The following is a 12,530-nucleotide window of genomic DNA, read 5'->3' as shown; positions in this document are numbered from 1 at the left end:
GGGAAGGTAACTATGAGAACTATCGTACAATGAGCTAAACTGACAGTGGCATGTCTAACATTGATATATGTCGTTGATTCAACTGATTCTGTCCGTGGATTTTATGCAACCTGCAACACCTTAAAATACAAAGGGCAAGATTTTCATATCCCCTCGCACTCTGCACACAAACTAGCAGCTCCACAGAAAAATTGAACAGATCCATATATAGGATATTTAATGTAGCTAAATTTTGTACATTTCAAGGACAATGTACAAACGTGACCTTGAATATCTCGATAACTGCGGCCTCCTGCGAAAACGTATCCCAGTACAAAATTTAACTACATTAAATTTCCTGCAGAAAGGTTCCTTTCATTTTTTCTTTGGGGTTAACAGCTTGCGAGTAGCGAGCAGGAGAATATAAAAATCTTGCATGTAGATTTTGAAGGCGTTGCAGGTTACATAAAAACCCAGCAGTTGGGGGTAGCTGAATCACCCTGTGTACCGACTGCAGCTGTAACCACTTGAAAATGAGCAAAGGCCGAAACTGCAAATATTGTAATAAACAGTATCAATGGCGAATATTGAAGCCGTTTAAAAAAATTGAGTTTCATCTCGTAGTTAACTTAATTTTACATCTGTTTTTCAGTGCATGCATTCTTTGGTCTTGGTTACAATTTTCGTAAGGTCCACTAAAGCAGCATACGATTACAAGACTGCACTTTTGCGAAATCATTCTTTGCCACCTGTCGGTATCGTGAAGTCCGGTGTCTCTGTGATCCTTTCCACTGTGGAAGGAACCAGACACTTTATTCGCAACAAGCATTTTACAAATAACTCCTTCTCTTGATTGAATTTTGTCTCCAGAGAAACGATGTGGAATACTACGGCCCTCCTTGATGCAAACGCCAAACTAATTTTAATATTAATTTACCATTTTCAATGGATATTAATCCTTCCTTTCATTCCTTATATGTATCACAAAACTAATAAAATGTAATTAATGTCGTAACATATAAGAACTACAATAATTTAAAAACCACCGAGGATAGCGAACTGTCGCTGAAACTTGTTTGACAATAACGAACAAAATATTTGCACGAAGGCACACGCAGAATTTCGATATCGTATTCGCAATACAATAAAAACTGGCCAGCCACATCCTTTATTGAATAAGAAATGTAAATAAAGCTAATGGACTGACGAGAGAAGCCATGGCTTCCGTAACTTTTACATTCATACAGAACAACACTCCGTTTCTAAAAGTTTTATTCCCTTTAGAGTATTTCTTTCGCTGCCTCGTTCCAGAAACACACACAGGAAAATCTCGATATCCGTCGAATCCCTTTAATTATGGTTCTTACTCTGTTGTTAGCAGAGACACACACATAATGACAACAATGAAATATTTTAGATGCACTTTTCCAGTCAAAGAGAAACTATGAAATACAATCGACTCTACAAAACAACACCTTCAGGCTGCGTACAAATTATTTATAATTCGCCCATTGTTTAGGATTAGTTAACCATCAGAAATCCCACACTGACACTAATCACATCCAGGTTGGGATCATATTCACTAATTAAAATTATCAGTATTCCTTTGGTTCACGGGAAAACTTGAAAAGTATAAGAACACAGTAGAAGCAACAGCTCAGGTTAGCTTCAGCAGAATTGTGCTGAATCTACACGTGATGGTGCTCAATGATGAGCGTGAGTACAGCTGCCCCAGGCAACTTGAAACACAAGTGCGTCCAAACCGTTTCCGACCGCTACACTGAACACCACAGGCAGATCAAGTACAGAAATTAGTTGGACTCAATCATCAAAGAAGCTATCGAAATTACATTGTGCATTAACAATTTTAATAGAAATACGTGCTACGCACAGAGTAAAATGCGCGGAAGCCAACATTTAATGGCCACTTTCTACATTGGAATATGCACCATATTTTACATCGTAATGGGAACAGAGGTACGCCGATAGTGCCAATGTATTCTCTGGCCACTAAGACCAGCTCTGCAGCATTTACAGCCTTGTGTTCCGGTTATTGTGACAGTCAGAGTTTCTTATTGACGAAGGAAATGAAGTTCAAAAGCTTGAACTATGACGTGACAAATTTACTGAGAGATGATACATACACTGATTGACAAAGGAAATGAAACACCCAATAGATATGATGGCATGTCGGTGTAACTTCATACACGTAGGTACACACCATTGACGGGTATGAAAATGATTCGAGTACCAGTTTTCTGTGACAGATAGAACGGCCACCTGAGTCCCTTAGTGTTGGTCGTGATTTCTCTGCTCTTATGATGCCTGATAGGATATATTAGGGGTGTAAACAGTGTCAGGTGTTGAGTGATCACTGTGAAGGGTACGGAGATGCTGTGTACACGTGTGAGACAGCGTTGTGTACACCTGACAGATCCAAGGGGCCTCGCTGTAGCTCTTTACTTGGCCAGCTGGTCGACTCGTACAGTACCAGATTTGGGGATATTTGGATGTGTCAGTGGCCCAATGTTGGACAGCATGGAAAACTGAGGGCAGCGACACTTGTTGTCAAGATTCTGATCAACTGCATTGTACAATTACAATGTAAGACTACCATATTGTCCACCAAACACATCTGTGCCTGCCACCTGGGAACAATTATTCACCGGCCGGGGTGGCCGAGCGGTTCTAGGCGCTACAGTCTGAAACCGCGAGAAGCTACGGTCGCAGGTTCGAATCCGGCCTCGGGCATGTATGTGTGTGATGTCCTTAGGTTAGTTAGCTTTAAGTAGTTCTAAGTTCTAGGGGACTGATGACTCAGAAGTTAAGTCCCACAGTGCTCAGAGCCGTTTGAACCATTTTTTTGAACATTAGTGGACTCCCTGCAATATTCTGCGTCATTTTGCACTATTAATCAGAGTCTAGAAGCAGCCAGACTATGGAGTTACTGTCCTATGCATAAGCTGCCGATATCACCACAACACAAATCTCTGCTTGTAGAGTGGTGGCGTGACTGGAAAGCATAGATTGCTGATCTATGGTGTCATACTGTGTTTAGCAATGAATCGCAGTTCTGTATTATCCCTGATGATCGCCTCCGGCGAATATGGTTGTGACCCAATGATAGGTCCCATTGTTCCAATGTTTTGGAGGGGCACAGCTATATTATTCCTGGCATCATCGTGTGACGAGCCATTGGGTATGAATTAATTGATCAACTTAATTAATTAGCGTATGAATTTCATATCAAAAGTGTCCCACTACTTGCCGTGTCCCCTAGAAATCTTCTACGCAAAATGTATTGCAGTAACCTTTCTATTAAAGACACTTCAAATGGTGACACTAAAAAGCACAATGTAATTCCAATAAAACCTTAAGTAATTTTCTGCCTAACGACTGGCAGTTAAGAGGCACAACGGTATGTCTCAGGCATCCTGCCTCCTCATGTGTCACTTCTAATGCCAATTTCTTGTACTCACATTTTTAGCATGACAATACTCGTACACACATATCACTCTGAACTGATCGCGTGATGATGGGTTTAGTCCTCTGGCCAGTTAGATCTGCCAAGCCGTGCTCGATAGAATATGTGTGAGTCCTGTTTGGACGTTAGCTCCGTGCCAGTGTCAGTGTCCATATCGAGTACCAATTACAACAGTAACCGGCCAGCTTACCTGAGAAAAGGATACAGCGGCTTTATGGCACCCTTCCCAACAGAATCAGTGTTTGCTGCATCTAGACCACAGGGGATGCTACGTCGTACTGGTAAGTGTGTAACGCCGGAAATGCATATCCTCCTATTTCCATCTATTGTACCATAATTTTTTCCTTATTTTGTTACCTGAAGATATAACATTTCTGTGTCTTTATATATTGTAATTGTTTATGTCGATTTATAATTGGTTTATTTTGTGAATATTATTTGTATCTATACGCTGGGTCTTGCCTAGGGAAAACTATGCTATCGAACGAATACATCGATAGGTCGTGTGAAGAACGAAAGTGTTTAGGATCTTTGGTAGTGCTAACTCTGTCGCGTGGAGCGCGGGCAGAGAGATGGAGTCTGGTTGGAGTAGTGCGATTGAGCAGGTGTGTTGTGTGACGCTCCCGCAAGTTGCCGGGCTTTCGGGGTTTGGCAGCATGTAATTGCGATCGACTGGCTATGGTAGTTTCTAGCACGGTGTCGCGGACGGGAAGCATTAGCTGGCACACATCAAGAGCCCGTTTCGCCTGGTGACCGTGTCGAGAAGAAGGCGCGCCAGTATCCAGCTTCTGCAACAGCGACGGCCGACAATGAGTGACTGTCGCCACCTCATCGATCGGCGACTTCAAACCTTCAATCAACCAACAAGGAAGACTAAAAGCACGTAAAGTTTCAGAACTGTATGGCAGACCTCAGCTTTTCAAACTGTTCAAATCACAAAATTACAGCAACGTAGCATGAACCTTTGTTGCTCATTGTCCCAATTGCATTGCCAAGCAGGGTTCCCTTCCTTTTCCGAAATGAACCCGAGTGTCGTTGAAATTCAAACGCCAGCATTAAAGCATTATAATTCGATTTCACTGCTTTAATTTCAAAGTTCAGTTAAAGTATTCATAGGTGGCTACAATATTTAGATTACACAAGCACAAATTAAGAGTGCGAGGTTTGTTACCGTATTTTAGCTTACCTGTGACTACAGCTCAGCTTGGTACGTACAAAATTTTACTATTGTTAATTGTTCAGAATCATTTAATTCAAGTTCAAAGTTAAATCTCTTATTTCTAAATTGCGTAGAGTCAAGTTGCTTTTGAAATGATTGTTGAGGTAGTCCAAGACTAACCGTATTTTACTGAATTTCGATGTGCTTCAGAAAGAAAGCTCACTATTAACTTCAGTCACTAAATTAACTTTCGATTTTCCGGTTTTATTAATTCTTTTACTAAATTAAGTCAGAGTGTAGCGAAATTGATTACTTCTGACAAACTTTCAGTTTTCACACTACACGTGTCAACCTTCAGTTGCCACGCTTCTAGTGCTAATTATATGTGTAATAACCTTTCTTTTTCAGTTACTATAGTAATTGCCCTGGCGACCGTAATTTCCCCCAAATCTCAAATATCTAATTACCGCTAGTTAATTGTTAACGAAACGGCCGCACATTTACTTTCTTTATTAACTTTACCCCTTTTCAAAATTAATTTCCACCAGTTTCATTTGCATTTTTCCATTCATTTAGATGTAACCCTTTCCTCCCTCTTTACCGACAGATTAACTTCGGTGACGATTGCTTTCCCAAATTTCCATTAGGTACACGCGGTTTAATTTTTCATTGTCATTAAGGTCGATAAGTGAGGGGGAGGCTACAAGTGAACTCAGAATGAAAAGTCCTTTGTAAATTTGACTCGATTTTGTAATCACCGAAATTGCTTCACGTTCCATCTCGGCAAGTGGAGTTTAATTTCGTTTACTCCTGCCTTCCTGGTTGCTTCACTTGTTTTTGTCAGATAGTGTATAGCACATTCATCACGAGACTTCGTGCTTATGAAAAATTACGCTGTCTAGCAGTGAAGACAGATGTTCACATTTGCAGCGATAGCTACATTTTTCTTGCAAGCATTATTTATTTCATTTCGTTGCGCTTTAGAAGCGTTCGTGGACCATTGTCCCTTTTTTTCGACCAGGAGTGCCTCCGGCGCACAGGTCTTTGCCCTTGCCCTGTCCCCTCCTGTATTTCTGTCACTGCCGGCACACATACGCCTCCGCCCACGCGACGTCCAGGGGGTGGTGGAGCTGTTTGCAGGGAGCGTGCAGCGAGCAGAGCGGGCGGGCTGGCAGCTTTAATATCCGCGTCCCTGCCTCGTGGCGCGCTCCAAAAATTGAAATGTCCGCCGGCGACTGTCTTTGACAGAGATCTGCACAGAAGGGACTACGTAGATATTTGGACAGCGCCTGTCTCTGCCGCCTACATCGTTATAATGCTTCTTCTCCAAATTATCCACCTGCCCCTGCAGCCCACGTGTCTGATGTTATTACGCTAAGCAGTGCTTCAGTTACATTCGATACGTTCTCGTTGTCTAAATGGCTTCTCTAGAGTACAATTCGTGTCCCGACGTCATTGCAAAACAGGTCTGGCCCAAGGGTCCAGTATCTCTTATACACTGCAGATACGCCCAGACCACCTCAACCAGTCCACTTCCTACGCCTTAAGCGCCCTCTACCCTACGCTGTAGAAATACCAACGGCCCACCTCAGTCAGTTTAGCAGGAAATTTGAATAAAAACGTCTTCAGGCACAATTTTTTCTGAGTGTTTTAAGTTACACGATTCATTTCGGATCTTACGGTCATGAGAAAGTTAGATGTCAGCTTTCGTTTTTCGTGATTGAAGTGCGGAAATATGTGAAAAACCGTGGCAAATGAGTGAAAAACTTACTGAACAATCAAGGAAGATCATAACTGAAAATTTGTGGTAAGTTCTGTGGGACCAAAGTGCTGAGGTCATCGGTCCCTAGGCTTACACACTACTTAATCTAACTTTAACTTACGCTAAGGACAACACACGCACCCATGCCCAAGGGAAGACTCGAACCTCCGACGGGGGGAGCCGCACGTACTGTGGCAGGGCGCTTCAGACCGCACGGCTACTCCACGCGGAGATCATAATTTACCTGCTGCTGCAACCAGTGGCTGCTCAAGTTCAACCCCTCAAGAAACCCAGGCGATAATTATAGGACGATCTACCTTCATCTTCTGTCTCTCTGGCTTCTACCTCACTGTTTACAACCGACCTATCTAATCAACTAATACAGTAAAATATCTTGCACTAATCATCGTCCGGCAACTAACATGGAAACCTGACGTACTAATCATCTAACAGGAAGCTCACAACAGACTAAAACTATTTGAATTACTAACCGGTCGAGCTTGGGGATTACACCCCTCTATTTTCCTCCACACCTACGAAACCTTGTTCCAACTCATCATCTCCTACACAAATGTTGCATGGATATCCGCTCCAGCTAACTTCAATATACAGTATATACCTTCAAATCTTTGAACGTCATGTACTCCATCTTGCTTTCTACATCCGTTTACTTTCCCAAACCTCATAAAATTCCCACCTCTCTTCACTCACATTCAGCACCATCGAACAACCTACACCATCCACAGTCACGACTGTAATAAATCTATGGTATCGCCACTAATTTTCAATTCTAGTACGCTACTACGCCTCTAACTACACATTCCACCAATCCTCCGCCTATACACACTCCATATCCTCGCCCAATGAAACTTTAACTGTCCCGACGTCTAGCAGACCCACCAAATATAATTCCACCCCACGTACCTTATCTCCCGCTTTCCTCTTCCCTCCCCGTCTATCCTTACCAATTTTCCCCCTCCATATTGTGGTCTTACTGACAACCCCAACTACTCTTCTCTTCTCGTCTTCACAGCATCCACTCCTTCTCAGTCGATAATACACACTAGTACTCCACACTTATACTCACACCCTCGTACTTTACTAAACGCCTAACTTTTCCATCCTCAACAAATTACGATTATTTCCAGCTCAGGTCCTTCAAATTTTAGTGACAGTACAAACAGTAGTTTACATCGTGCTTTAAATGTTATGAAAGTATTCTTATTATTTTATTTACCTTCTAGGAATCGTGTTTAAAGAAAAGAAAAGACTACGAAAATCCAGTTTCTTTTATATAAAGCCTTCACTAAATTCACCTATGCAACTTTTAAAATCTTTTGTAATAGCTTGTGACTGTACCTAACGGTTACTGCTGGTGTAGCTGCTCTTCCAAATAGCATGCCATAGGAGCAAACCAGTGTCATGTTTGTACCTGCAGTTACTCGTACTTTAATCAGTAGGGCTATGCACGGCTCTGTTTAAAAAAAAGAAAAACTTGAAATTGTCATAGGGTCGAGTCACTCACGTCTATTTTCACGCCCCGAAGCTAATTCACTGCAAATAATAACCTGTAGCCGTAATCCTGCACTCAAATAGTCTATGTATTGGCTAGAATTTCGAATTACTAAAATACACAGAAATAAAAAGGAAAATTTAAATTAATAATTTAATAACAATGGTTCTATTCCAACATCTGTAACTGATGTGGAATGGATGTAACGGAGAACTATGTTGAATAATGTTCATGCAAGAAAGGACATGACAAATAAACGGGAAGAGGTCCTACGATATTCAGTTAAAATACAGACATAAAATAACCGTACCAAACGCAGTGAAACTACTTTGAGAGCGTGGCGAACGTGATAGCAAAATCTCCAAACTAAGTACGAGGGGCGCTTGAAAAGTCCGAGAGATGGAACCACCGGCGCATATCGAGGTCATGTTTAGTTAGTAGCATCTTTGGAAACAACGCAGACCAAGTTTCAGCCATATTGGTCTATATATTTGGTGTGAATCAAGTAAGTCAAGTGATTGTCAAAAAATTGTACGAAGAAGAATTTCGTGTGGTGATTAAACATTACTTTGTGAAAGGCAAAACGCCTCAGGAGACTTAAGAGAACCTTGATAAACATTATGGTGACTCTGCACCTTCGATTAGAACAGTTTATAAGTGGTTTCAAAATTTTTGGAGTGGGCACAAGTGGAGCTGAACATTCTGGACGCCCTGTGGAGGCTACGACTCCAGAAATCATTGATAAAATTCATGATTGGGTGATGGATGACAGAAGAGTTAAGGTATGTGAGATTGATAGTGCTGTGGGCATCTCGAATGGACGGGTACATAACATTTTGCATAAGCATTTGGACATGAGAAAGCTATCCGCAAGATGGGTTCCGCGATTGCTCACGCTTGACCAAAAACGGAATCGTGTGAAGTGTTGCAAGGATGATTTGCAGCTGTTCAGGAAGAATCCATAGGACTTAATTCGTCGTTTCGTCACTGTGGATGAAACTTGGATACATTACTATACTCTTGAGACCAAACAACAATCTAAACAATGGGTTACCAAGGGAGAACCTGCACCAAAAAAGGCGAAGACCATTCCTTCGGCCGGATAGGTTATGGCGACTGTCTTTTGGGATTCGCAAGGGATAATCCTCATCGACTATCTGTAAAAGGGTAAAACTATTATAGGCGCATATTATTCATCGTTACTGGACCGTTTGAAAACCGAGCTGCAAGAAAAACGCAGGCGATTGGACCGCAAAATTTCCTTTTCCATCACGACAATGTACCAGCACACACCTCAGCAGTTGTCATTGCAAAATTAATGGAAATAAGATTCCAACTCCTTTCCCATCCCTCCCATTCTCCAGACTTGGCTCCCTTGGACTACTTTTTGTTCCCCAATTTGAAGAAATGGCTGGCGGTACAAAGAATTTATTCAAGGGAGGAGGTGATTGCAGCAACTAATAGCCATTTTGCAGACTTGGACAATTCCTATTATTCGGAAGGGATAAACAAATTAGAACAGCGTTGGACGAAGTGTATATGTCTAAAAGGAGACTATGACGAAAAATAAAAAAGGTTTACGCCAAACATGTAAGTGGTTTTTATTTTTGCCCGGACTTTACAAACGCCCCTCGTAGTCATCAAGATGGGTAAAAACGCAGTACACGAAACATTCACCAGCTCGAAACATTTCAGAGTTCAACATGATGACAAAATGCCTGTTGGCTTCTGTCAGCAGTCTGTTGCAGGTATAAAGAGGAGAACCGCACCGGAAATGACCTCGGAAAAGCCCTTGAACGTTGGCACGCCAGTTACATAGTCTGCGGCCGCGTGCTCGGCTCCAGTCCACCAGCAGCAGCAGTGGAGGTGAAGCTTTGACAATACTAGCCACTTCAGAAAAATCGTCAAACAAATGTCGGCCGAAGAACCCGAACAGACGCCAACAGGCAATTTGTCAACAAATGGCATAAAACGCCTTAACAATTTTGTTCAGAATGGTCAATTCAGTCACGAACACCCTTGGATCGTCAAGCATGCAGTTGCAGCAAATATTACGTTGCTCACCACCCATCGTCCACGAACAAAATACTGTTCACAATTCTCATTATGTTACCACAAGTCTGGGCTGCAGTTATGCATCACTCTTCTTCCTTCGCAATATATTTCAAGGCAGCCATGTTTCCTACCACCCCACATCACACACACAAGAACCGAACAGCACGAGAGCCAGAACATAACACAAAGTTTTTTTGTTCAAAAAGACGTGCCATGCCGTCTCTCTGGCCACCTCAGTTTCTCATTGGTGGAGTCACTGCACGCCACAGAGACCATTGGTTGAAACAAACCATCTTCGCATCGTCAGAGGTACCGACTAGCAGGCCCAGATGTCATAGCAAAGACTGCTCGCGATATGACGTCCACGTAAAATGTGATAACTAGAAAGCTGAAAGTAATGACAGCAACTTTCAACCAGAAGATCGATCTTGCTCGCTGCAGACTTCACGATGTCGCTCATTCACATCAGTTTCTCCTTATATCTCTGAAACAGGGCCGCGTCATCGGCACATGCGATACAGGTGATGTTCTCGCTTTCGGCCTTGATGCGTACAGAATTATTATGAAAAACTTCCCTCGTTATCTTTTCGAGATCCGGGTTGAACAATACCAGAGAAGCCCCACACCTTGTCCCAGTCATGTGATTACGTTCAAATTCTCTGTGCGATTGTTCTCGGTCTTCACTTTCTCTTTTGAAGCAACGAGAAAAACTCTAACGAGGACGACGACGATTTTCTCAGGAATTCGAAGCCCCAATAGGCTATTCATCAGATTCTCCTGGTGAATTAAGTTTATGTCTTCTTAAACTCTACAAAGATCTCACGAAGTACTTCGTCATGCCCCCACATCTTCTCGGTGAGCTGTCGCAGTACATAATGTCGTCCACAGACGTACGGGTCATTCTTCCTACAAACGGCTGGATTCTACCCGCTATCTTGATCTTAATTTTCAGGGAGATTCGTCTATAGTTCCTACAGTCCATTTTGTTTCCTTTCTTTTATACCAAAATGAAAAATTCTTATGTCATAGAACAAAACCGGCGAATATATCCTACGTTGGTTCGGGACGTAACAGCAGGGAACGAGCTGTTCGACTTATCTGGTAGCTTCAAACACATTTAAATAAAAACATCTTGACATATTCGCCCTTGTTTTCTTCTTAATATTCGTACGCATGTCATGTAATATAATGCATCACGACAAGGAAAGTAACATAATACACTATTTGATCAAAAGTATCCGAACACCTGGCTGAAAATGACTTACAAGTTCGTGGCGCTCTCAATCGGTAATGCTAGAGTTCAATATTGTGTTTGCCCACTCTTAGCCTTGATGACAGCTTCCACTCTCGCAGGCATACTTTCAATCAGGTGGTGAAAGGTTTCTTGGGAAATGGCAGCGCATTCTTCGCGGAGTGTTGCGCTGAAGAGAGGTATCGATGTCGGTCGGTAAGGCCTGGCACGAAATCAGCGTTCCAAAACATCCCAAAGGTGTTCTATAGGATTCAGGTCAGGAATCTGTTCAGTCCAGTCCATTACAGGGATGTTATTGTCGTGTAACCACTCCGCCACAGACCGTACAATACGAAAAGGTGCTCGATCGTGTTGAAAGATGCAATCGCCATCCCAGAATTGAAGATGCTTAAAACATCAATGTAGGCCTGTGCTGTGATAGTGCCAAACAAAACAACAAAAGGGGTGCAAGCCCCGTCGATGAAAAACGCTACCACACCATAACACCACCGCCTCCGAATTTTACTCATGTATGTAATGCCGAAACTGGTAGCACATAAGAAGTTCATAAAATAAATTTCTACAATACATACGGCTGTTGGTAAATAATTTCATCAAGAAATCCGAATTTCACTGTTGGCACTACACACGCTGACAGATGACGTTCACCGGGCATTCGCCATTCCTACATCCTGCCATCGGTTTGCCAAGTTGTGTACCGTGATTCGTCACTCCACACAACGTTCTTCCCATGTTCAATCGTACAATGTTTACGCTTCTTACACCAAGCAAGGCGTCTTTTGGTATTTACCGGCGTGATATGTGGCTTATAAGCAGCCGCACGACCATGAAATCCAAGTTTTCTAATCTCCAGTCTAACTTTCATAGAACTTGCAGTGGATCCTGTTGCAGTTTGGAATTCCTGTGTGATGGTCTGGATAGATGTCTGCCCATTACACATTACGACCCTCTTCAACTGTCGACGGTCTCTGTCAATCAACAGACGTGGTCAGCCTGTATGCTTTTGTGCTGTACGCGTCTCTTCACGTTTCCACTTCACTATCATATCGGAAACAATGGACCTAGGTATGTTTACGAGTGTGGAAATCTCGCGTACAGATGTATGACACAAGTGATACCCAATCACTTGACACGTTCGAAGTCCGTGAGTTCTGCGGAGCCGCTCGCAGTGACCGAGCGGTTCTAGGTGCTTCAGTCCGGAACCGCGCGACTGCTACGGCCGCAGTTTCGAATCCTACCTCGGGCATGGATGTGTGTGATGTCCTTAGGTTAGTTAAGTTTAAGTAGTTCTAAGTTCTAGGGGACTGATGTTTAGCCCCATAGTTC

The sequence above is a fragment of the Schistocerca nitens genome, chromosome 4 (genome assembly GCF_023898315.1).
Source record: "Schistocerca nitens isolate TAMUIC-IGC-003100 chromosome 4, iqSchNite1.1, whole genome shotgun sequence".
Lineage (NCBI taxonomy): Eukaryota > Metazoa > Arthropoda > Insecta > Orthoptera > Acrididae > Schistocerca > Schistocerca nitens.
Note: the sequence above shows the minus strand (reverse complement) of the source record.